Source organism: Schistocerca gregaria, chromosome X (genome assembly GCF_023897955.1).
Source record: "Schistocerca gregaria isolate iqSchGreg1 chromosome X, iqSchGreg1.2, whole genome shotgun sequence".
In the NCBI taxonomy this organism is placed as follows: domain Eukaryota; kingdom Metazoa; phylum Arthropoda; class Insecta; order Orthoptera; family Acrididae; genus Schistocerca; species Schistocerca gregaria.
The window spans coordinates 550,756,655-550,784,095 of NC_064931.1; positions in this window are offsets into that span (position 1 = coordinate 550,756,655).

The window sequence follows — 27,441 nt, forward strand, 5'->3', positions numbered from 1 at the left end:
ATCTTTATCGAGACGTGTTGATGTTTTACTCTGACGCAGAAGTTTAGGTTCGTCAAAATCATGATCAGCAACACCTTGATAACATTCACTCCTGAAGTCTTTGTATTTAAGTCATTACCTAACTACGCACACTCGAAAATCAGAGTTGGAAAAGAAATATACCTGCTGTTGCCCATATCACGACGGATGTCTAATTGTGTTCTAGACTCAGGAACGGTTTCATATTAGCTCCTTTAAATCTCTAGTCTCGAGGACATTTATTATAGATTAAATTTTTCAGTTAATAAGTCCTATAGTAATAGACTAATTGCCTTCCGCCTAAGTTTCTTAAGAGGATTCAGAGCACACAGTGGAGCGCAAGAGGCGACCCAGTAAACATGTCACAAAATGATAAGAAGGAACTTTTGACAACGCTAGAGAAGGGCAAAAACTGTAGAGGAAGACAGAGATCGAAGTAAATCCAGCAAAAAATTGAGGACGCAGGATGCAAGTGTTGCCCTGAGCAGTTTGGCGCAGTAGAGACATTCGTGGCGGGCAGCATAAAACCAGTAGAAAACTAATGATTAACGAGAAAGAGAAGCTAACAGAAATAGACGAAACCTTGAACACACGAAAGGACGCATAAACTTGTTGGGATGCAATCATTTTCCTTTGTGTGTTCCCTGTTCAGAAAATAAGCGCCTTACAAGTGGTGTTGAAAGAGAAGCGAATGGAATTCGTAGACAAGGTTTTAATTTATGCTAAAAGCTTGATGTAAAACTTGGCATTTCTATTGAACCTCCAAGATGAACTTGGGGGAAGCGTATTTCTGGCGACGGAAGGAAAGGTTGCGGTTTGTCCCATAAAGACAGTTTAAAACGAAAAATATTTTCTTCGTTAGAAAGAGAAACTGCCGAAATTTCAGACAGGTTCCAGCAGCTACAGAATTTGGCCGAAAACTGCGCCTTCTTTAAAGCCTGAAGTGATACTGCGCATTGATGATAAGGAATGCAATCTCGAGCAAGGTTCTCAATATACTGACAGAAGAGTTTGAATGCGTGCACCTACGAGCTGTCACGGCTACAGCAGAATATAAAAATTAGCTTATTTTTTCCGGCCCACCGGATTTATTAAAGTTTATTTTGAGTCCAAAGTTGAAGGAAGGCTATCTAATATAGTCATAACACTGAAAATATTCCTTGCAGCTGCCGTAAGTAACGCCAGTTGTGATACAAGCTTCTCTAAACAGAAACTGCTTAAAAATTATGTAAGATCTACAATATCCACGTGGAGAGTAACAAATCTAACTTTTTGGCAATGGAACAAGGGGTACAAATTCGCACTGAAGATTGCGTTAGAGAGTTAGCGTTGCTAAAAAAATGCAGAGTAAAATCTTCATTTAAGAAAACGTTTTCTTTGGAACCATATTGAAACAGAGAGAGTGTATTACAGGTACTTTTTTTAGTACTGAAAAAATAGCAGTAGTTTTTTCCTCTAAAAGTTATTTTCATAAAATAAAAATTGAGATAGTTAAAAAACACGCCAAACAATAATGGAAGTTTTTCCAAATCATTTTTTGCATCCTTAGAATTAATAAAACCGTAAAAACTTTTTAACAACATGGTAACACAACTCTTTGCGAAGAAAGGCCATCCGCTGGAAATATCTAGCCAGTTATCAAGAGAGCTTTTATTTCCACAGCTACCATATACCACGAAAAACAATTAATATTCTTTAATTTTTCAAACAAGCGCTTTTTGACTTACCGCGGACTATACTTATAGTAAATTGTAAGTATGGGAACGTGAATGTTAACTCCTTATAGTGAATCTTATTTTTAACGGTATTTTCGATATAGTTTGAAACTTAAGGAAGTAATCAATACTTATAAAAAGAATTCGATAGCTTATTATAAAGCCTACAACTTTCTCCTTTACATTTCTCGCTCGGAACTACAGTTTTTCACTTATTTAAGAAAAACCGTTTTCTGCAACTCTGTGGATACTTTTGCCTACTTTCACCACTGTTGATCGAGTTTTATGAAAAAGGAAGACTGAAATTTAATTTACAAAGTTCTCATATTTTATTGTTTTCAGGTAATAATTTCAACAAATTTAAGATAAGGCCGTCACAGAAAGGTTGTACTATGTCACTTGTGGCCGTAGACCTACAACATTGGCGGGCCGGTGTGGCCGTGCGGTTCTAGGCGCTTCAGTGTGGAACCGCGTGACCGCTACGGTCGGAGGTTCGAATCCTGCCTCAGGCATGAATTTGTGTGACGTCCTTAGGTTAGTTAGGTTTAAGTAGTTCTAAGTTCTAGGGGACTGATGACCACAGAATATAAGTCCCATAGTGCTCAGAGCCATTTGAACCATTTCTACTACATTGCATTTCTCACCTAGCCTTATGCATAAAACGGTGCTCTAGACGTCCCCCCCCCCCCCCCCCCTCCGCACCCAAGGCCCACTCCACTGACCTGTTGGGCTTAGCAAAAAGAAATGGTGGCATAGTGGTGAACAGCGCGCACAAAAACCGAAAGGCCGCTGGATAGAATCCCGATTCGGATCACGGAAATTTTCAGTATGCCTTTAATCGAGCTTTATCCTCTCAACCGTGTAAAGTCAGCAGGAGTGACAATCTGATCGAATTCCACGTTAAACTGTAAGTCCCCTTTCCCCGACTCTATATGGGGGTCTATTTTGCAGACTATGCAAGTAAGTTATTAGAGCGAGTGCCCACTGGTTCCCCCCACGCCGCCGCCCACATCACCTGAAACACTCTGCAATTGCATGCTTCACTTTATTACTCAATTACTAGTAATAAAAATCAATTAAACGTATCCTAGTTTTTTTTCTTGAAAATACAAGGATCCAATGTTAAGCTCCATCAAGCGCATTTCTGTGCAATCTTAATTACGTCAACAAGATTTTCTTTTTTGGAGTTCTAGGGTCCAGAGGGTGGTAGATTTCTTTTTAATTCGTAAAAAAATGTCAGAAATTTCTTTCTTTAAAAAGTATTTTCATAAAATAAAACTTGAGATAGTTAAAAAACACGGCCAATAAAAGTGCAAGTTTTTCGAAATCATTTCTTCTTCCATACAGTTAATAAAATCGCAAAAATTACGCATCAGCATGGTACCACAATTCTTTGCGAAGAAAATAAGCTTAAAAACTGTTACTGTAGGGCCATCCGCTGAGACGATCCAGCCAAATCTTTATTAGTTTAAAATTTAGTATCTGACAATAAATTACACAAGTATCACCCAGCAACGAATTTCCAAAATCTAAACGGGTCATCCGATTTCGCCGATCGACATGCCTTTAGATGACTATTAATGTAAACATAATTTGGTATAAATTACAGGCATGTAACTTGAATAGTACATGCGTTATTGGAGGTCAAAGTGGCCGATTACTATCGGTCGCATCAGGCCATAAGTACTCCACAGTTACACGAAGAAAACGGTAGCAGCATGCTTATAAATATATTTATTCATCTATGTCTTTGTTTATATCCGATATATACTATTTATGAAGAAATTGGTCAAATATTTACTTTGTTTTAGAAAGCACTGAGACATTAGGCTACTGGCCTACGTTCTGTTCTATTCCTTTGATATATGTTTATTTAATTTGTTTATGTGTTTAATAATGTGTGTTAGAGCGTGTTTATGGTCCAGCGATAGGAATATTTTATTTAATTTCAAGTTATTTAAATGTAAATCCTGTATTTCGAATGTGTTTCCTTATGTTTGTGAGTGTGCGTTGGCCTGGAGACAGGGCGAGAGCACTCTAGCCAATCGCAGCGATCGTTCCAAAAAGGACACGTGGAGAGACTGTATGGACGTGGTGGAGGAGCGTCGTTTCAGGAAAGAGTCCTGGACAGTACGGCGCACAGTCGAGAAAAGACTTGGAGATTGGAGCAGTTTGCGTGTGGTGACATTTTGTAGTGTCGACTTCTGTACATGTGAGATTTACGTGGTTTGTGCAGTGAAGACGTAGTAGGAGTTTAAAAGTGAATACCTCGCGAGCTATATCGTTGTTCATTGCTAATTACGTGAAGTAGGAATCTATTTTTCCTTGTTATTCAACTTATACTTTATTTAATTGCTGAACCATCGACACCAATAAGTGTTTTGTAGTAATAAACGGCATTTTTATAGGCACGTCTACTATGGTACTCATCATTTAGTCGTTCAAAATAGCACTTGCAGATTTTATTTAATTGCAATCTTTCGTTTATAAATGTCATTCAAAATTCGCAATTGCCGAGTGATAGGAACCTTCGATCATTCGATTCGTGTGTATATTCTTATTGTATACTGTAGACTCAGCAGTATTTGACGTGTAATGCGGCAACTATGTATCCCAGCCCCTACACAACGAAACCTGCCAAAACTTTTAATATTTCAACTCTGAGTGATAGAGTACGTAGTTGAGGCATACCACACCACGTCATTCTATTTGAAAGCCTGCAGGACAATTAAAAACCGATGTGAGTGATGCTTTTCATGCCTCAGGACAATTAAAAACCGATTTGTCCCATCTAGTGTGATATGGCCTTGCCGTGGCGGATGGGCGTACGTAGCTAACAGTATCACCCACGTACACCCATGCGCAGTCAGTAGTACAGTTTGTTTAACGTCAAACGTACACCTTAGGCATTGTTGTATGATTCATTTATCATTTATAGTCGACCACTCTTAAATTATGATGCTGACAGCGCCATCTATTGCTACATGTTTTAACTACTTATTTTTCTTCTGCCATTCGGTTCCCCCCTTATCCGATAGTATTCCGTTGCAATTTGACGTCATTCTGACCAGTGGCGTTATTTTTACAGCGGTTTGAAAGTATAACTTCAATTATAATCGCCTTGTACATAACTTGCATTTGTCATAAATTTGATGTATTAAAACCAGCTGTGTTCAAATCTGGCTACGAAGACATTCGCGACGGAGTCCTTAGTGGAAAAGTTCTCAGTTCACTTGCCGCGACAAACTGGGATAAAATGCCAATATTTGGATAATTGCTATCATCATCATTGTCAGAGGATAAGTATGACCGACATGAAACTCGCGAGGCTCCCACTTTTATGTCCAGAGGACGGCTTTTGACTGGCTGGATTACGTAATGATGAATGAGATCAAGGAAGCAGCGTGTACTGAGGTGGTGCACTTTACTTCCATAGATTATGTTTGAGCTCGCTAACAAGCGTTCCTTGCAATTCCATCACTCACATCAGGCGGTAATGCTATCGGCTCTCCTGCAATCAGGTGATAAACGTACTTAATTAAATTATTGGCACCTATATTCTGCCACTGTAGATACCACATTAGGAGATCACAAATGTTTGTTGATATCATAAAACAGATTAGAATAGGCCCAAGTGAAATCATGGTTAGCCTCGATGTATCCTTCCTTTTTATGAAGGTATCAGTGGAAGTCAAATTAAAACTATTTGCTGCTAATTTCTCCCGTAAAAAATTAAAATTATTTCAATTAATCTTGACGAACAATTATTTTTGTACTATGGAAACTGTTATTAAATAACTGATTGAACAGCCATGAATACGCCACAGCCACCAGCCATAGCTAGTTTTTCATGGAGGATTTCGAAATACTTGTGTTTAACAGTTCCCCCCTACTGTCCTTCCTGCTTCTTCAGATATGGTGATGATACTTTTTAATTTGTCCGTATGGTAGTGACGTGCTGCAGCAGTTCATCGACCGTATGAACAATATCCAATCTAACATAAGATTTACGGAGAGATGGAGACATACGTGAAGTTGTCTTTATTAGAAGTTTTGGTCGAAAGGAAAGCAGGTGACCGATTCTGCCATTCTGTTTATCGAAACCAGAGGCATACGGGCCTGCACCTCAACGGTATAGCTTTTTCAAGGCCCAGCTCAGAAAAGGGCTATGCTGAACACCCTATTACACAGAGCGAGACCAATTTTAGACAAGGGGCACCTAGCCTCCGAGAATAGCAATCTGACGACAGTGTCCAGGAAGAATGAGTATTCTGAGCCTCATATTATGTCAACGCTGTCGAGGAAAAAGGAACGTGATGCAATTCAAATCGGGACCAGCTTCCATTTTGCGGTGCAACATCAAGTAAGATCGGTAGAGTGTTAAACAGGCATAAATATCGACCCATCTTCCAGCCACCTAGGAAATTAACGAAATGTTGCGATCTGTTAATGATAATTTTGGCCTGAGAGTACCAGGGATTCACAATATTCCTCGCAAGTGTGGCAGCAGTTAGAGTTACGTGGTACAATCTACGCCGACTATTGCCAATCGCTGTTTTGAGCGTCAGCGTCGCCTTAAGTACAGGAATTTCAGAAAATCAGGATTGGCTTCTTTTCTTTTTTATTTCATCCACCTCGCCGCATATATGCGGGAGGTGGGCTGTCAGCGAAACAACATTCCGCTCTTCAACCAAGACCTTTATTTTTAAAAAAGTAACAAAGATGAAACACAGATATTATTAAAGGTGAAATTTTACAGATGGGTTTAATGGTAAAGAAGATGAATTTTGTTGGCGTTTGCATAAAAACATGAAGACTGTTGTCTTCTTTTTTAATTAAAGACAAAACACTGAATGACAAAATACAAAAATATATACATCTTACAGGCACATTGCAGATAGATGACATTCTCGTAAGAAAAAGCACCACACTTGGCCTTAACATCTGAAGGACCTTTACCGGGAGGAAAGGATTTCTTGAGGAGAGAATATTTTCTACAGGGTTAAGGGACGTGCGCAGAAAAATAGGAGGGTCAATGCCAAAGCTGCCCCGAACTGACAGTTAGGTAGGAAACTGTAGTGATGAAGGTAGGTGTTGAAATGAAGAAGGAAAAAAAATAAGCTAAGGACTTTGATGTGTTGGTAGAGCTGATAGCACATCAGGGGGAAAGAGATTTGGAGTGATGGAAAAGGAGACAGGAGCCATGATGTGAATTTGGATAGCTGGGGAAGAGTTGTAGTTGGTAGGACGGATAAAAATCAGGGAAGATCCTATCATGTAGGAGATGGAGTCTGTAGAAGTTGCGCTGGGATAAGATATGGCGTGTGTGTAGGTGGAGGGGCGATGAGATGTGTTTATAAAAGCACAGCAGCATACTGGGATAGGTGATCAGAGGGGATAGAATAAGGTTGTTGAAATCTCGATGGAGAATAGTGCAGAATATGCGTAGCTGTTCGATGTGGACGAGGAGGGACGGGAATCTGATGAGATGGCAAAGGATCCACGTGTGGGAAGGAAGCCAACTGTGGAAACTAAGGCAGAGTGAATAACGTTCTATGATTTGGAGTGAATTATAGAACTTTGGTGGGCAGATATCCATGCAACATTAGCATTGGAGAGGATAGGTTGGATCAAGGTTTTGTAGGTCCGAGGGATTGCGGACATACGTAATTCGGAAGTTCGGTCAATCAGTTGTTTTAGTTATGATAGTCAGCGGGCTTTGTATTGTATGGTTAGGTATAAGGTTTCCAAGTTACTTCCCCTCGAGGATTAGCCCAAGGTAATTTTCTGTGTTAGTTAACTGGACATGACGTTCATGAATGGTTAAGTAAAAGTCGTGGAGACGAAAGGTGCAAGTAGTTCATCCTATGATTATTTCCTGAGTTTTGGAGAAGTTGTTCTTACGAAGCCATTGGTAGCACTAGAAGGTAAACGAAAGCAGTGTAATCAGAATCCTGAAGGAGGTGGACTGGAGGAAGTAGTTTGTGCATATTGGCAGTGGATAGTAGATAAATGAGAGAATAGAGGATGGAGCCTTTGGGCACAAATGCAGTGGGATGGAAGGTGTGGACAATATTATTGTTAATAGTCATAAATGATGGGCGAATAAATTGGAAAAATGCAATAAGGTGGACATAGTTAAATGGATGTGCATATGTGTAATTTGAATACGAGACCAGAAAACCATACATGGTCATATACTTTCTTTACGCCACAGGAGAGAAAATTAATGGATTTAGAGGTGCTGAGATGGTGGAATAGGAGATGACTACGGTATGGGAATCCGTCAGCAAAGAAGTTGGGACGGAGACCACACTGGTTGACAGGTAAAAGGCGTTGTTGGTTCAAATGTTGGTAGGTGTTTCGGGAAAGGATGGCTTCCCAAACCTTGCTAACCACTGAGTTTTGGCTAATGGGGCAGTGACACAACGTATCAGTACGTGTTTTGTGTATCTTGAGGAAAGTGGGACTCTGGAAGTTTTCTACCGTTGACGATAGTAACCAGTTGAGAGGAGGCTTTATAAAGGATTTCAGGGGAGACTAGAATGGAGAGGGGGCACTCTTTTTGGTGTCAACAGGTCATGAGGTCGTGACCAACGGAGCGCTACGGTCTTTTTTTTTTAAGTTCTTCTTACATGTCGTGTCCTGATATTTGTGTATCTAAATCTGTTTGTGATATGTTGTATAAGTAGTGGAAGCCGAGAGCCAGGAGTTTGACAGTGGTGTTTGTGAGTTGGTGGATTGTAGGGAACAGGGAATAATCAAATTGGCAGCTATCAGGAATTGAGAAGATGTCAGAGGGGTAGGATGCAAAGCGTTCAGCTTTGCTCAGGTTGTCAGGTAAGGAAAGGTTGTTAAGGAGGAGCGGATAATGATGGATGTAATTACTGCTAGTGAGTCGACAGAATGCTTCCCAGTACTTGGAAGATTTCATGAGGAGTGTGGCGTTGAGTATGTTGCATGTCTGGTAAGAGTCCTGACGTTTTCAGCATTTCATAAATTCCTGATCTATCTTTGTAGTTGGTGGTGGCATGTGAGTGTATTCCAGTCATGAGACCATAGGAATGTGTAGTATGAGCGACAGGATCCTTGAAGAAAGAGGACGAGTTGTGGGGAAGAGTGGGACAGCGAGGATACATGAAGGTAGGATTATGGGCGGATATGGCGCCCGACAATGTCTGATGCAGGAAGGACGTGGCGTAGAAGTGGTCGCCCCGCCATTTTCACTAGGTAACGATGGTGGAGGCAATCACCAAAAGCTCGAGATTTATCTGACTATGACTCGGCAAGTAAACTGAGTACTAGTCAATCTAAATCATACTTCTACTAGTTGTATTTAGTGAGTTACTAAGGTTCAAATTTCTAGGGGTGGATATAACATGATATAGAGTATTGGCATTGTCAAAATTGATGTTCTGGAGGTAGAATACTCATTTCAGTGAGGTGTGAGTACGAGAGCCCACGTCCAGCTCAATGCGCCTTCTAAACAACTCGAGCGCGAAATTCAATGGTTTTGGTGTCACGGAGCGACAATCTTAGCCGATGCGCTGTTTGAAGTGACCTGGCGTCGTCGTTTCTGGAACACCCTACGTGACTTACTAGAATTCAGAACTAAGCAGCAGTACAGATATTACAACATGTGACAGGCTTAATAGGGTGTAATACAGTTATTTTGTGCTCCGGTCACCCGCAGCTGGGGTAAACAGATGAAAACAGGACAACGCCTACAGCTGTATGATAATCTTTAATGGGACACGACTGGGTTCGTGGCCTATAGCCACATCTTCAGATGTATATTTAAACAGAAAAAATCTAAATAAAAATCCACAAGGTCCAGCTGACCCATGTCATAACGTCAGAATCACAAAACCCTAATAATGACAATCACTAAACATACAATACTTTAAGCAGTTAAAGACATTGATGGAGGAAGGATGAACGGCCAATCACTGATAAAACTACGTTCCGCACCAAACACAGATAGCCAGTTATAAAAGGGGCCGAATATTGCGTACATCATGCTCCATAAAAGTGTAGAAAATCATAGAATTAGTAATGAAATATATGGAATACAGAGATCCTGGACAATAGCCCGTAACAAACCAAGAGTCTGAATATTTACAAATTATCCAGCACGTCATAGTGACAGCCCTGGTAATAGTAACAACCCACCACTCACATGGAGCTCTCAGCAAATGATTGGTACTTAGAGTATAGCGCATGCGTCACGGCGGGCGTGAGGGTGCCACCGTAAAGTGGGACGAGCAATAGGTTAACCTCGTCCGGTGTACTTGTACGCAACCAGGAAAGCTTGTCGCCCCTCGCATTCCTCCCCGTCGCCCCGTCCCTTCGCGCCTCGTTACAACCAAGCAGTAAACATTAGCAACAGCAGCATAAAACATGACATATATCAAGCCCACCCTCTGATCTTTATGACTGTAGCTAGGCCGACATCATGAACAAGATTCCAATGTAAATACAACATGTGGAGAAGACCAAAAAGGTACGTGGAGCACTGGGCTACTGGAATTAAGTCCTTGCAAGACAAACACAATTAAATAAAATACTGCAATGTCGAAACTCAGTTTAGCCATTAAATGTGTGCTGGGACAAAATATCATGCTGCTCATCATGTCCTCCTCTCCTAACACACTGAGCAGCTGCTCCTTGCCCTCGTCGTACAGAGTTATTGGACAAGCCGGTTGCTAAAAGGCCTTGCTCATGTAAATGAGTAGTCAGTGAGGACCCAGGGGTGATCAAATTTAAATGTTCTCTAAGCATATCGTCGAAGCCACGGCCAGTCTGCCCCACATGTCGTGTAGGGCAATTATTGCATCGGATACAGTATACACCGGTGGCGCGGTATTTTTGACAGGACGCCTCCTCTCTATGCCTAACTCTTCGATCCAACTTCCAAGGGATGAAAAAGGCAGCGCTATGTTCTGCGTACCAAGAATATCTTGAGCAGTCAGTGTTCTGGTGTGTTATTATTCCTCGCAGAATCTGTCACTATGATGTGCTCGATAATTTGCAAATATTCTAACTGTTGGTTTGGTACGGCCTATTTTCCAGGGTCTCTTTAATTCCATATACTTCAGAACTGGTTGTAGGTTCTTCCTCGCTTTTATGAAGGATAGTGTATGCACCACTTGGCCCTTTTTGTAACTGACTATCTTGCGAGTAGCCTTGTTCGATATGTCGAAGGAATACAAAGTTGCGAATGGGGTTTCCTATTAGAAGTTATGAAATACTGGCCTGTCCTACCCCCCAGCATGGAGGTCGGGTCAGACGTCCCTTTGATATTCAGGGGCCATTGACCAGCATGTCATAAATTACGATAGTCATTTCTGTTCCTCCAATTACAGCGCCATCTATAGAGAAACGAAGAAAATGCTTCAGACAAAATAGATGTAAACTTTTCCATATAATTGAAATCTGCAATAAAAAATCGGGGATTCCTACTGAAGGTTTCAAAGTTGCCCCTCCCCCCATGCATGAGATGAGGTGTGGTATCATTGAATGTCCCCCTCCGAGACAAACAAATTGGAATTGTAACTTTTTTTATCTGATGTGTAGCTTTAGAGACATTTCATTGTCTTCAGTTAAAATGAACACCCTGTATATACACAAATATGTGAAGTGGAGTTGGAGCCAATGTCAAATATGTGATATTTTAAAAGTTTTATACTAGAAAGCTACTATTTTTAAATCATTTATTTTAAAAGGTGATTAAAAGTGACATGTACATGTACCAGATAAAATAAAAAACTCCTACAGTGGATATAGATAATGTGATTCTACGTGAAGTATGCTTCCCTGAAATTATTTGTGAACATTTCCTGTAATTTGGTTTAATGTAACGATACCATATCTTTCCTCCACACAGTGTCGTAATACATGTTAATAGGTATAATATTTTCAGTTTTAAAAATGTCGGAACCATGGTCAAGGCTTAATAAACCCGTATTTACAACTGACTGGCTGTTATTCCAAACCCATTGAATCTCTATCATTCAAAGGTGCTGAAACGCAGTCATGTTTAAAATCAAAATAAATGCAAAATCCTACGTTTAGGAATTGTCAGTAGTAGGAGTTCGTGACTACAATGTTATGACGTAGGGTCACTGGACCAGATGGATTCAGAATTTTCTGTTGAGAGGTACACCTGAGGGTGCGTCTATAGGCCGCTAAACCGGTCGTGACCCATTAAAGATTATCATACAGCTGTCTGCGTTGTTCCTCTTGTATGATACAGTAAAATAATTTTCCATTCCATAGGTGTAGCAAGCACATTTCGTCTACTCCTCATTACCGATCTCGTTCAAATTTATGGTACATGCTGGAGTAAAAGTGGCAGAAATGGGAACTGCAGATGGCATCGCGTTTCGAGAAAATAGCATTTTTGTAGCGGCTCGGGCGAGGCTAAAGCCATTTATATTAGGGTAGTTTCCGAGCGGGGGATGTCACGTTGGGAAGAGTACAGCACGGTAATTTGAGCGTGATGGAGTCGAATCCATCCCGGTAATTTTTTTTATTTTTTTCGATTAAACTTTTGTTACACTGAAAATATACCCAAGTAGTGTTCAGTATACCATGTTTGTTAATGTTGTCATAAAAGACATGAAAAGGCAAGGCCAAGGACAATTTTGGATTGCAAATATATTTCAAAGAATGGATTCTACTTACTGCGTCTATAAGGACGTCACAAATAACTATCCTGAAAGGAATTGTAATTAAGGAATAAAGGCGTACCCTTTCGTATGCCGCTTGTTTTATTTTGGCCATTCAGCAACCCTCGGCTGCTGCACGCGAACAACAGGTTACCGGTGCTGGTAAAATCGGCCCATCGGCCGTGAGGGACAACGCTACAGCTAAGGGGCTCATTCTCTTATTAGCTTTCGACCGAGTAATATAAATTTTTCAAGGACGTTGTGAAAACACAGCATAATACTGAGAAAAGAAGCGAGTAGTGTTAAAATTTCTGGTACTACAAGTGAAAATATTGATGCGCCAGATCATCGGTGGAAGCATTATTTCGATTTGTTTGCAGTGCAACTAAATATAAAATTGAAAAATTCTCATAGGGATTTGACTCGACGACCCTACCATTATCTTCCTGTACTGTTTCTGCTGCCCCATCCTCCACCGGTAAACCACGGTCACATACAGGGTGTTTCAGAAATGACCGGTATATTTGAAACGGCAATACAAACTAAACGAGCAGCGATAGAAATACACCGTTTGTTGCAATATGCTTGGAACAACAGTACATTTTCAGGCAGACAAACTTTCAAAATTACAGTAGTTACAATTGTCAACAAAAGATGGTGCTGCGGTCTAGGAAACACTATAGTACGATATTTTCCACATATCCACCATGCGTAGCAATAATATGGCGTAGTCTCTGAATGAAATTACCCGAAACCTTTGACAACGTGTCTGGCGGAATGGCTTCACATGCAGATGAAATGTACTGCTTCAGCCGTTCAATTGTTTCTGGATTCTGGCGGTACACCTGGTATTTCAAGTGTCCCCACAGAAAGAAGTCACAGGGGTTCATGTCTGGCGAATAAGGAAGCCAATCCACGCCGCCTCCTGTATGTTTCGGATAGCCCAAAGCAATCACACGATCATCGAAATATTCATTCAGGAAATTAAAGACGTCGGCCGTGCGATGTGGCCGGGCACCATCTTGCATATACCACGAGGTGTTCACAGTGTCATCTAAGGCAGTTTGTACCTCCACAAATTCACGAAGAATGTCCAGATAGCGTGATGCAGTAATCGTTTCAGATCTGAAAAATGGGCCAATGATTCCTTTGGAAGAAATGGCGGCCCAGACCAGTACTTTTTGAGGATGCAGGGACGATGGGACTGCAACATGGAGCTTTTCGGTTCCCCATATGCGCCAGTTCTGTTTATTGACGAAGCCACCCAGGTAAAAATAAGCTTCGTCAGTAAACCAAATGCTGCCCACATACATATCGCCGTCATCAGTCCTGTGCACTATATCGTTAGCGAATGTCTCTCGTGCAGCAATGGTAGCGGCGCTGAGGAGTTGCCGCGTTTGAATTTTGTATGGATAGAGGTGTAAACTCTGGCGCATGAGACGATACATGCACGTTGGCGTCATTTGGACCGCGGCTGCAACACGGCGAACGGAAACCCGAGGCCGCTGTTCGATCACCTGCTGCACTAGCTGCGCGTTGCCCTCTGTGGTTGCCGTACACGGTCGCCCTACCTTTCCAGCGCGTTCATCTGTCATGTTCCCAGTCCGTTGAAATTTTTCAAACAGATCCTTTATTGTATCGTTTTTCGGTCCTTTGGTTACATTAAACCTCCGTTGAAAACTTCGTCTTGTTGCAACAACACTGTGTTCTAGGCGGTGGAATTCCAACACCAGAAAAATCCTCTGTTCTAAGGAATAAACCATGTTGTCCACAGCACACTTGCACGTTGTGAACAGCACACGCTTACAGCAGAAAGACGACGTACAGAATGGCGCACCCACAGACTGCGTTGTCTTCTATATCTTTCACATCACTTGCAGCGCCATCTGTTGTTGAAAATTGGAACTACTGTAATTTCGAAAGTTTGTCCGCCTGAAAATGTACTGTTGTCCCAAGCATATTGCAACAAACGGTGTATTTCTATCGCTGCTCGTTTAGTTTTTATTGCCGTTTCAAATATACCAGTCATTTTTGAAACACCCTGTATATGAGTCATGTCTCACCCGACCCGCGTCAAAATACCATTGTACCTAAATGCTTGGCAATCAGGAGCCCCCCTTATATCACTTTCATTTCTGTTCAGGCTTTTTCGTGTGTAGGACATGTATGGTAGCGTTAAATAAACAAAATTACAGGAAATGTTTATAAATAATTCTAGCGAAGCATACTTACGTAGAGTCCGCAGCTCGTGGCCGTGCGGTAGCGTTCTCGCTTCCCGCGCCTGGGTTCCCGGGTTCGATTCCCGGCGGGGTCAGGGATTTTCTTTGCCTTGTGATGACGGGGTGTTGTGTGATGTCATTAGGTTAGTTAGTTTTAAGTAGTTCTAGGGGACTGATGCCCATACATGATAAGTCCCATAGTGCTCAGAGCCATTTGGACCATTTTTACTCACGTAGAATCATATTATTTATATCCACTGTGGACGAAATGGCGATGACGTGCAAGCACGGTCCTCTCGTTAAGCAATGTTATAATACAATATTGTAAACCGTAATAGGAAGGTGCAAACTTTGTCTCGCAAAATAAGCTACTGTTGAAACTGGTGAGGACAGAATTTTATACATTTCTACCCATAGCAGGTTTTGACCGAAGCATTGCACTTTATTTATTTTATCTAAATTAAAATTAAACATACAGCTTGTCACAAAAGTAAAGAAGTCTGTTAAGTGTCCTAAAACCATGATCATCACCATAAAAGAAACCATGATTGCTTTCGAATGACACAAAACTATTCGCTCATGGAACTAATCACGACATATATAGTACACAAAATCTGAAATTTGGAAAAAACTGGAACAAAGAAATTTTCGATAGCATCAGCATGTGACTGCTACATAAGAGCGTAAGTCGTAAACTATTGTAAACTACTCGTGTGCAGAAGAAGCGGTGACCAGAAAGAAGGCTTTCAAATCTGATTTTGATTTCTTCATTCTGCTAATAAATCAGAGGTGTGACTCTCATTCTGACAACATGACATGTATATTATTCACAATTTCCGGGACAGCGCAGGAGGCAGATGCTTATGGAGATCATCTGGACACTCTGAAAAAGTACATCAAAGGCGTCTTCTCTTCCTCTCTACTACTCAACTTGAGCCCGTATTTTATACATCAACATATGCAAACACCCCTCCAAAAAAAAAAAAAAAAAGATACTTTGTTGCTCATTAAAACTTTATTCCCTTGCTGCGGGAAGTCCAACTCGGAAGCTGGCCTTCGCAGGCAACGTTACCCAGCTGAGAGGTCAGAGCAACAACTGTATACCAGTAGCTATCCCCACCTTCACAAGTTATTTGATTAGAAAAACTGTGTGGTTTGAAAAATTACAGGACACATTCTAGAAGATATAAGGTTTTGATTGCATCATGAGGCATGCTCAGCAAGTTTAGTTGGCAACTTCCACGAAATGCAAAGTTAGGAGTTACTGGAGCCCCGCAAGGTACACGCTTCCGAACAGTTTCGCAGCTCTCATAGACACATGACTAAGGTTGGAGCCTATCTGAGACACATGGGCCGGCCGCGGTGGTCTAGCTGTTCAGGCGCTCAGTCCGGAACCGCGCGACTGCTACGGTCGCAGGTTCGAATCCTGCCTCGGGCATGGATGTGTGTGATGTCCTTAGGTTAGTTAGGTTTAAGTAGTTCTTAGTTCTAGGGGACTGATGACCACAGATGTTAAGTCCCATAGTGCTCAGAGCCATTTGAACCATCTGAGACACATGACTGTTGGCAGTTCGTTATTACACCGTTTCAGGTGACACAAACAGAGAAAACTGCAAAGAAAACGATGAAGGTGTCCGCATCTGTGTACAATAGATCATTTACGCGCGAAATTTGGCACGTACTTCGATGCGAGATGCCTTTAATAGGTTCCACAACGAAACATTGTCTCGAAATTTGGTAGAAAATCCGAAGAAATTCTGGTCGTATGTAAAGTACACAAGCGGCAAGACGCAGTCAATACCTTCGCTGCGCAGTGCCGATGGTACTGTTATCGACGACTGCGCCGCTAAAGCGGAGTTATTGAACGCAGTTTTCCGAAATTCCTTCACCAGGGAAGACGAATGGAATATTCCAGAATTTGAAACACGAACATCTGCTAGCATGAGTTTCTTAGAAGTAGATACCTTAGGGGTTGCGAAGCAACTCAAATCGCTTGATACGGGCAAGTCTTCAGGTCCAGATTGTATACCGATTAGGTTCCTTTCAGATTACGCTGATACTATAGCTCCCTACTTAGCACTCATATACAACCGCTCGCTCACCGATAGATCTGTACCTACAGATTGGAAAATTGCGCAGGTCGCACCAGTGTTCAAGAAGGGTAGTAGGAGTAATCCATTTAACTACAGACCTATATCATTGACGTCGGTTTGCAGTAGGGTTTTGGAGCATATACTGTATTCAAACATTATGAATCACCTCGAAGGGAACGATCTATTGACACGTAATCAGCATGGCTTCAGAAAACATCGCTCTTGTGCAACGCAGCTAGCTCTTTATTCGCACGAAGTAATGGCCGCTATCGACAGGGGATCTCAAGTTGATTCCGTATTTCTAGATTTCCGGAAAGCTTTTGACACCGTTCCTCACAAGCGACTTCTAATCAAGCTGCGGAGCTATGGGGTATCGTCTCAGTTGTGCGACTGGATTCGTGATTTCCTGTCAGGAAGGTCGCAGTTCGTAGTAATAGACGGCAAATCATCGAGTAAAACTGAAGTGATATCAGGTGTTCCCCAGGGAAGCGTCCTGGGACCTCTACTGTTCCTGATCTATATAAATGACCTGGGTGACAATCTGAGCAGTTCTCTTAGGTTGTTCGCAGATGATGCTGTAATTTACCGTCTAGTAAGGTCATCCGAAGACCAGTATCAGCTGCAAAGCGATTTAGAAAAGATTGCTGTATGGTGTGTCAGGTGGCAGTTGACGCTAAATAACGAAAAGTGTGAGATGATCCACATGAGTTCCAAAAGAAATCCGTTGGAATTCGATTACTCGATAAATAGTACAATTCTCAAGGCTGTCAATTCAACTAAGTACCTGGGTGTTAAAATTACTAACAACTTCAGTTGGAAGGACCACATAGATAATATTGTCGGGAAGGCGAGCCAAAGGTTGCGTTTCATTGGCAGGACACTTAGAAGATGCAACAAGTCCACTAAAGAGACAGCTTACACTACACTCGTTCGTCCTCTGTTAGAATATTGCTGCGCGGTGTGGGATCCTTACCAGGTGGGATTGACGGAGGACATCGAGAGGGTGCAAAGAAGGGCAGCTCGTTTTGTATTATCGCGTTATAGGGGAGAGAGTGTGGCAGATATGATACACGAGTTGGGATGGAAGTCATTACAGCATAGACGTTTTTCGTCGCGGCGAGACCTTTTTACGAAATTTCAGTCACCAACTTTCTCTTCCGAATGCGAAAATATTTTGTTGAGCCCAACCTACATAGGTAGGAATGATCATCAAAATAAAATAAGAGAAATCAGAGCTCGAACAGAAAGGTTTAGGTGTTCGTTTTTCCCGCTCGCTGTTCGGGAGTGGAATAGTAGAGAGATAGTATGATTGTGGTTCGATGAACCCTCTGCCAAGCACTTAAATGTGAATTGCAGAGTAGTCATGTAGATGTAGATGTAGATGTCAACCTGGACGGCAGAAATCGACAACACACTTCAAAGCTTACTCTTTCCACCTGCAGATTTCACGCTAACGCGTAATAAACTAAAATTAAGCGATTATCTGAAGGATTAAACACATTGCCAGTCCAAGAGCAAAACCGTTCAAAGTGAACGGCGATAAACGAAACGGTAGCTAAAGGGTCTAAACGATAACAGTTTGCAAAGTACCACAGTGGTATAGGTAGACGAACAACTTCATGTAGGACATTTGTGATCTATCAACACTGGAGGCAGCCTCAAACTGGCCTCCGAAACCTACATAAGCTACTGTGCATGCCGGCCCTGTGAGATTTTGCTTCAAATCGCCTTTGAATATTAATAACCTCTCGTTTTTCCGCTTACAAAATGTAAAATTGTCCTTTGTGTAAATTTTATCCCAAAATATTGTGAATTTTAACACCATAAATTTAAAAGTTAAATAGTTTTGTTTGTCTGGCCTTGTTACTACGAAACTATTGTGCTTGGAAGGATTAAATTAGGATTAAATTGTATACAAAATTTGTTTCTGCATATGTTTACAAAAGTATGTTTCCTTCCATTATTCTCTCGGGAAAGTTTAAATTAATAACTTTAGTCAAAAAGCTCACTAAGTGGGAGACGTAAGAGAGTGAGAGGATATTGAAAATATCGTGCAGCGCGCACACGCTGTTACTTGGGCGGTTTTTGTAGTCCTACTCGAAGTTTTATGTAAACTGGAGGAGGAGGGGAAGAAAGGAAAGGGAGGGAATCATTGCCGTCATCTGCACCGGGACATTATTTGAAATAAGTTGCAACGAGTGAAATTGTGTAGAGGACCGGTATTCGAACCTGTAATCTCTCGTTTAGGAGGCCTGTGCCTTAATCACTGTGGCATCCAGATCAGTGCTGCAGCGCACCTGCGCGGACGCCTCATGACCGATCCACATTCCACTCGAGCGCTAACTGTCTGCAGTCGCTGCCCATTTCTTCCATGGTCGCTACTCTGAGATTACCACAGGAGGTCGGGCGTATTTGCGCATCCACAGTGAAGATAGTGGATCCTTCTCTCAGATAGGCGAATCAATCAATTATTTACACACTCAATTTGAAGATGTTTCCTGGGCGATAAACCTCAGGTGCCCTATATGAAACTGTTCGCTTCGACACACCCAACCCCATTGTGGAGCGCTGTAAACATTTATCGTTTAAACCCCGTGTAGCTGCGAGATAAGAACTGTATTAGTTTTGTAGGGAAGGAGACTGTAGCCCACCTCATGGACTGCACATAACGTGAGTTCATGACTTGGAACGGACCTACAGTTTATCCCTGGCGTTGAACGTTAGGCGACTTACTCATATAGGACACCAAAGTTCCTCTAGTAGGCTATACATCAGTTCAATCGGTGACGCGGACAGTGCCTCTCTTGTACTGTACTCTAAGTGAGTCAGTGAGACGTGTCGTCAGGATAACACAGCTCGTACCCTACGAGTATTGTTCATCTTTTGGACGGTGCGTTAGGTTAGCCTATGAGTTGGACAGGATGTTAGTTGGTGAGGCGGACAGGACACTTCAGTTCATTTCCTGTACTGGCAGTATATAATAGAGTCATAGAGTTGTACACTCGAAGCAACTAAACGAAAGTAGCATTAATCGTTTTTCTTTTTTCACTTAATCTAAATACGTAGGTTTGGCAAGTTCCGTGGATCATGTGTCATAGATGTCATAGATGATAAGACAGCTCGTACCCTACGAGTATTGTTCATCTTTTGGACGGTGCGTTAGGTTAGCCTATGAGTTGGACAGGATGTTAGTTGGTGAGGCGGACAGGACACCGCAGTTCATTTCCTGTACTGGCAGTATATAATAGAGTCATAGAGTTGTACACTCGAAGCAACTAAACGAAAGTAGCATTAATCGTTTTTCTTTTTTCACTTAATCTAAATACGTAGGTTTGGCAAGTTCTGTGGATCATGTGTCATAGATGATATTGTTAAGGATCACAGGCTAGGACGCAGCCGCCACGTGCGGGTACGAGTGAGAGCTGGCGTTGTCGTGGAATGCTAACTGTGGTGTCAGTATACGCCGCCCGCAGAGCGCCTAATACACACAGTAGTCGCAGAGCGTCGCTAGCGCCTGCACAGGCAGAAGGGTTTCAACTTGCGTGATTCTGACGCAGAATTATACCTTTTCCAAGTCACAGTGGAGTACTGACAAATCCGAATTCGTTCGTGGTAGGACGTCAGACACAGTTATGATGAGTCGGCAGAGCTAGCATGTTGTTATAAATGTTTTCATAGAAATAAAGTGGTGACGGCTAATATCTTGTAGTTCGCGTATTTCTGTACCTCATGGACCCAAAGTCCTCAATAATCCTGGCAAATACAAGTGGAGACCCTCAGCCGAGGATACAAACCTCATAAGCGCCTTATAGATGTGGTGTCAGAAGTGGGATCAATAATAGAAATGCTGCAGTCCTGAGGAGGTACAGCGATATGTGAACTTCAGAGAATTTACGAGTTCCTGGCAAATCTCCATGGCAAATCATCATCAGCAGCAGCAGCGTGGAACGTCGTCCAACAACACGGGTCATCCAACGCTGGAATTCAGGTTAGTTTACTGGAATTTGGCTAAAGTACAAGAGGCAGTGATGGATCCGTAAAACTTATGCTGTAATAAGTTATTTTGCTGGTATACGTAAGTCATTATGGCAGTATCTAACCGGATGACGCGGACGATCTCCCAACCGTTATACACGATTTGCGGAAAGAGATTCAATGGTTAAAAGCAGACAGAATTGAGCGCAGCCTTTCACATGACTTGTCAGACGATAGTTCTTCCAGTGCTGGCATGATAAGGAATTTCTCATTATTGCCACCAGTACCAGCGTTTAGTGGTAAACCCTAGGAAGGCGTAAAAGTATTCTTCCGTAAACTCGTTAGGTTCGAAGACTGATTCAGATAAATTAATAGTTGCTACATTAAGAATTGAGGTAGCAGCACAAGATTTCACCAGCGAAGAGCCCACTTGTGTGAAATCAAAACATTGCAATGAATTCAAAGCGACAGTTGTTCAGAGATTCAAACGCAAAAATGCTATCAGATTCACAGAGAGCAACTTCATAGTCTGCGGATGCGACAGGACGAATCTACTGAGCAGTTTGCTGACAGAACTCGAAACATTAACGCTCAAACGTACGAGCTGCTCGAAGACTGCAATGAGAATCGTATTCAGGTGTTCGAAGCGGATGAGAAAGCTTTAGACTGATTCATTCACGGGTTGTATGGTGAGGAAGTAAGAAAAGGAGTTAGATTGTCGCCATGTAAGGCTGTTCAGAAAGCAGTAGAAGCAGCTGTTAGCTTCGTGGAAGCTTTAAGACGGCCAAATGATATACGAAAATAAAAGCATCACGTATTCAATACCAACGCACAATGTTACAGATAACAAGCCTGGTCACGAACGTAAGGAGTGTAAAGAAAAGGACCTTGTTACGACCGTGGGATACAGGGACATATATCGAGATATTGCCGCAAAAAAGAAAATGCAAGCAACAGACAGTTTGGCAGATCGTTAAATGAGTGCGGGGACATACTGGCCACCACATCGTCCGCCTCCTGCGTGAGAGAGTGATTCCTGTTAGCTTCCCCGAAAATCGGATCGACAATGACTTTGTGATAGGTGCTGTATATCTTGGACGACAGATCAAGCTACTTACTGACATAGGAGCGCAGACCTCACTAATGTGACGTTGGATTGACGAAAGGGATAAGTTAAGATCGGCACAGCTAAAGATGCGCGGGATAAAATTTACGTAACCAATGAGACGTTGACGCAGAATTATTTTTAAACCAAGAAAAATACACAGCAAGGATGCAAGTAGTTACAAATAAAGAAACGCGCTACGACGGTGTACTTAGATTTGATTTCTTGTCCGCTAACGGGGGAAAGATATTTGTCGCAGATAGAAGGATCAGACTAGGCAGTAGAAACTACGACATAGGAAATCATTCTTCAGATCGTATTAGAGGAATACCAACACTGACGTCGTGGGACCGATCAACCCACCCGATGCATCAGTTCAAACCCTCCGATTCGATGTACAGACTGATCAGCAAGTTCCCCAGGTAACAGGAAAAACAACGAAATAAAAAGCAAGATTTGGCACAATTGAAGAGCAGAAGTTTTAGCGCCTGTTTTATTAGAGTTGCAGATCTTTTCTGAGAACGTGCAAATTTACCTGGCACTCATCTGGTTCAGCACCATGTATATACTGGAAATGCAGCACCAACCAGAGACCTTACAGAATTACCTTTCAGTCAGAGAGAGCTGCTAGAAGACATGGTTAAAGAACAACTGACAGCCGGAATTATAGAACCAAGAGAACCTGCAGATCCACCATGGTGTTCACCGGTTGTCACTGTTAAGAAGAAATCTGTTTCCGGAGAACCATAGTTCCGTTGGATTATCGTGCTCTGAATGCTGTAACCACACCAGTCATTTATCCCTTACCCAACCTGGTAGAAACCCTGGATTACTTAAGCAGATGTCGAATTTTTTCGGTTTGTGATCTAATAAGCCGATATCATCAGCTGATAGTGCAGCCAGATCATGGAGCGAAAACTTCGTTGCAGGCCACTGTGGCCGTTCGGTTCTAGGTGCTTCAGTCTGGAAGCGCGTGACCGCTACGGTCGCAGGTTCGAATTCTGCCTCGGGCATGGATGTCTGTGATGTCCTTAGGTTAGTTAGGTTTAAGTAGTCCTAAGTTCTAGGGGACTGATGACCTCAGATGTTAAATCCCATAGTGCTCAGAGCCATCTGAAAACTTCGTTACAACTACAGGAGTATATAAATACTTGTGCCAGCCAACTTTCAACGCCTGATATATTCTGTTTTACGAGGGCTCTCACCAACACAAGCTCTTGTAGACCTCGACGACATAATAAATTTCCGTGATGACATGAAGCAGCATATTGAGGGACTTGAAGCAATTGTCGATCGTATAAGAGCAAACCTATCCTAGTCAATAAACAAATGTCACTTTACACAAAACCAAGTAAATTACACTGGACTTGTTACAGCTAGTATAGGCGTCTGTCCTGACCCAAAACTAATTGTAGCTGTCAAGAATTTTTCGAAGCCACAGAATTTAAAGGAATTACAATTATTATTGAGATTAGCAAATTTCTATAGGAGTTCCATAGCCGGTTATGCAAATATAGCACGTCCAATGATACAGCTACTGTAAAAGAGAACTACATTCTATTGGTCAACAGAAAGTACGAAGGTAATGGAAGAACTTAAAACTCCCCTAACGACAGCTCCAGCGTCAGCCTATCCAGTTTTCAGCAAGCCCTTCATTCTTTCAACGGATGCTTCAGATTTTGCTGTTGTTGCTATTTTGTCTCAAGAAACTGATGGCCATGAACACCCAATATCATTTGCTCCAGACGCTTAAACGAAGCAAAATGTAATTATACTACAACAGAAAAGGAGTTTTGTGCTTTGATTTTTGGTGTACCAAGTAACAGGTGTTTTTTGAGAGGAAGAGAATTCACAGTGATTACAGACGGTGTCATGCTTAAATATCTTGAAGGACCCAAGTTCCAGACTAATAAGGTGGGCTTTGAAACACAGTGAGTTTCAGTTTAAAGTTATTCATCTACTAAACGTAAGTGCTGACACGATGAGCTGAAAAGTACGTGTTCGTGTTACAAAAAATCGCAAGGAAGAGTTAAAAGTAGTTCAGGAGGAGGATACACAAAGAAAAATATGAAAAAATGACCAACGCTTTGTCGAAATAGATGGATTGTTGTACAAGATCACTAGTATAGGGCCGGCCGGAGTGGCCGAGAGGTTCTAGGCGCTAGTCTGGAACCGCGCGACCGCTACGGTCGCAGGTTCGAATCCTGCCTCTGGCATGTATGTGTGTGATGTCCTTAGGTTAGTTAGGTGTAAGTACTGCTAAGTTCTAGGGGACTGATGACCTCAGATGTTAAGTCCCATAGTGCTCAGAGCCATTTGAACTAGTAAAGGAAACCGTCTAGTTATTCCGGAAAGCATGAGAGAGCGAATCACGACAAACAACATGAGTCTTTGTTTTCTAGATACTGCAGTAAGAAAGCAACAAACATGAAAATAGCTGAGATATATTGGTGGTCAAGACTTAAAGCTGACGTTTCTGAGTTTGTTTCACAATGTGATTCCGGCGACAGACGGAATAATTCGGGAAAAACTAAGATACCATTACAAGAACTGCGAGAGACTAGTGAACCATTCGATAGAGTTGGACTTGATGTCATTGAACTGTTGGCTAAGATTAAAGGTGGGAGTAAATACATACTGGCCATGTTAGATCATTTCTCCAGATATCTTCTCATGATACCTGTACCTTATCAGAGTACCAAGACTATGGCTAAGGTTTTTGTGAAATGTGGATTCTTAAGTTTGGATCACCATTAAGTAAAATCAGTGATCAAGGATCAAATTTCATGAGCGAATTGCTTAAATAGGCTTGTAAGCTAACGCAAATAACTGAACTAAGAACTACACCAGCACACCCAGAAAGAAATGGTGGCGTTGAGCGAGTTCACAGAACAATCATTAAGATGGTTAGTCACTACGTAAGCAGCAATCACGACAGTTGGAATGTGTGTCTTCCGTACATCGTGAGTGCTTGCAAAAATGCACACGTCAACTGTCGTAAGGCCGTACGAAACTGTATATGGAAGTAGGATGCATTCACCATTGGACTTTGATCGATCGACAGCTGAAATCAGCAATGAACACGTAAACGAATTGTCGCATAAACTAAAGGAGGCATGGAAGGGAGTGAAATGGTGGAATCATCAGTCTTCTCTGCAGCAAGAGAAATAACACGATCGCCTAGCAGTTCCATCACAGTACCAAGTCGGAGACCTTGACTGCCTGAGCAACATAGTGTTAAAGAAGAATCGGGTGAAAAAGTTTAATAAGTTTTGAAAAGGACTGTATCCGATCTTGGAGGCATTGTCGCCAGTCAGTCTTAAGCTCCAACTACCTTTTCGTTCGATTGTCGTTCTTGTCAATCGAGTAAAGCTATTTCTGAGTAGCCTTGCCGGCCACAGTGGCCTAGCGGTTCTAGGCGCTTCAGTCTGGAACCGCGCGACCAATACGGTCGCAGGTTGTAATCCAGCCTCGGGCTTGGATGTGTGTGATGTCCTTAGGTTAGTTAGGTTTAAGTAGTTCTAAGTGCTATGGGACTGATGGGCTCAGGTGTTAAGTCCAATAGTGCTCAGAGCCATTTGAGTAGCCTTCCTGTAGCATCGCGGAACGACCCACCTAGGGGCCGACCAGCTGTTCCCAAATTCAGGACACGAGCAGCGCGAGGTCGCAGTCCAGACTTCGAGACCGAGGCGTCGCTGTACACCGAGCAGTCCAGTAAGAGACACCACTACAATCTTCGAAGATGTTGGTAGTGTCAGTGACTGTAAAACGTGTGTTTATTTCTCAGGCATGTGTATATACGAACGTGTTGTGCAAATACATAAAGTGCGGAAGTGTAATTAAATCTTATTCCACATTTTACCACAAGAGAGACATTTGTATTATATTCATTGTTTAACTCATGTGTTTAGTAATAATTAACCACGTCTACCGTAATTCTAATTTGTACTATGACAATGAATTCCATTATTGCTATGGTAGCAGTACCACGGAAAACAGGTGTTTATTTGAGCCACGTTCAGACGTGGTAGTGACAACAAATAATGCTAAGCTTGTACTTAAATACAATTTGAGTGAGGTTCAACAACTATTAACTTCTGTTAAGAAGCAAATTTATCTGATTCGTTCAGTCAAAGATAATGTCACAGTTTTGAAAATGGGAACGCCTTGGTACAAGAATTGGATTACCACCAAAATGCAGGTAGAGGCTACATTTGCTAATTATGAAAAAGGGATTAACTGTTTCTTAAATATTTTGCCACACAAAACTTTAGTTAGTCGCAAACATGCCTGGTTTGATTTTGGAGGAAGTGTCCTTCGTACTGTGTTTAGCACTTTAACAAGCCGAGATCTGTTGGACGATAAAGACAAAATTGTAGCCCTTGGACAACAGTCTAGTACGAATTCAATTAACCTGCCTAATCAAATAATTGTATTAAGGAATATGCAGATAACCGTTACTAAACACCCAGTTTTTACTGAACAAATTGTAAATCTATTTCATACACATTTCAACATGATTCGTGGTGAGATGAATGCAACCATCCACGAGTTATTCGAAGGATTAAATGCTGTGAGTGCTCATCTAGATTTAAACACTCCGCTTTTAGGAATTACAAGTTAAATACAACACACTCTTTAATGATTGAAGATGAGTTAGCTGTTATTGTTTCAATACCCATTGCTACATCAAGACATAACTTTGAAATGTATAAAATTTATACTTACCCTGTCATGGGGCAACCAGCGGGCGTCTATGTTATGTATCAGCTAAAGGACTGTTTACTGATCAATAAGGATCGAAGGTATGAGACAGGCGAAATACCCTCAGACTTCAAGAAGAATATAATAATTCCAGTTCCAAAGAAAGCAGGTGTTGACAGATGTGAAAATTACCGAACTATCAGTTTAATAAGTCACAGCTGCAAAATACTAACGCGAATTCTTTACAGACGAATGGAAAAACTAGTAGAAGCCGACCTCGGGGAAGATCAGTTTGGATTCCGTAGAAATGTTGGAACACGTTAGGCAATACTGTCCCTACGACGTATCTTAGAAGCTAGATTAAGGAAGGGCAAACCTACGTTTCTAGCATTTGTAGACTTAGAGAAAGCTTTTGACAATGTTGATTGGAATACTCTCTTTCAAATTCTGGAGGTAGCAGGGTAAAATACAGGGAGCGAAAGGCTATCTACATTTTGTACAGAAACCAGATGTCAGTCATAAGAGTCGACGGACATGAAAGGAAAGCAGTGATTGGGAAGGGAGTGAGACGGGGTTGTAGTCTCTCCCCGATGTTATTCAACCTGTATATTGAGCAAGCAGTGAAGGAAACAAAAGAAAAATTCGGAGTAGGTATTAAAATCCATGGAGAAGAAATAAAAATGTTGAGGTTCGCCGATGACATTGTAATTCTGTCAGAGACAGCAACGGACTTGGAAGAGCAGTTGAACGGAATGGATAGTGTCTTGAAAGGAGGATATAAGATGAACATCAACAAAAGCAAAACGAGGATAATTGAATGTAGTCGAATTAAGTCCGGTGATGCTGAGGGAATTAGATTAGGAAATGAGACACTTAAAGTAGTAAAGGAGTTTTGCTATTTGGGAAGCAAAATAACTGATGATGGGCGAAGTAGAGAGGATA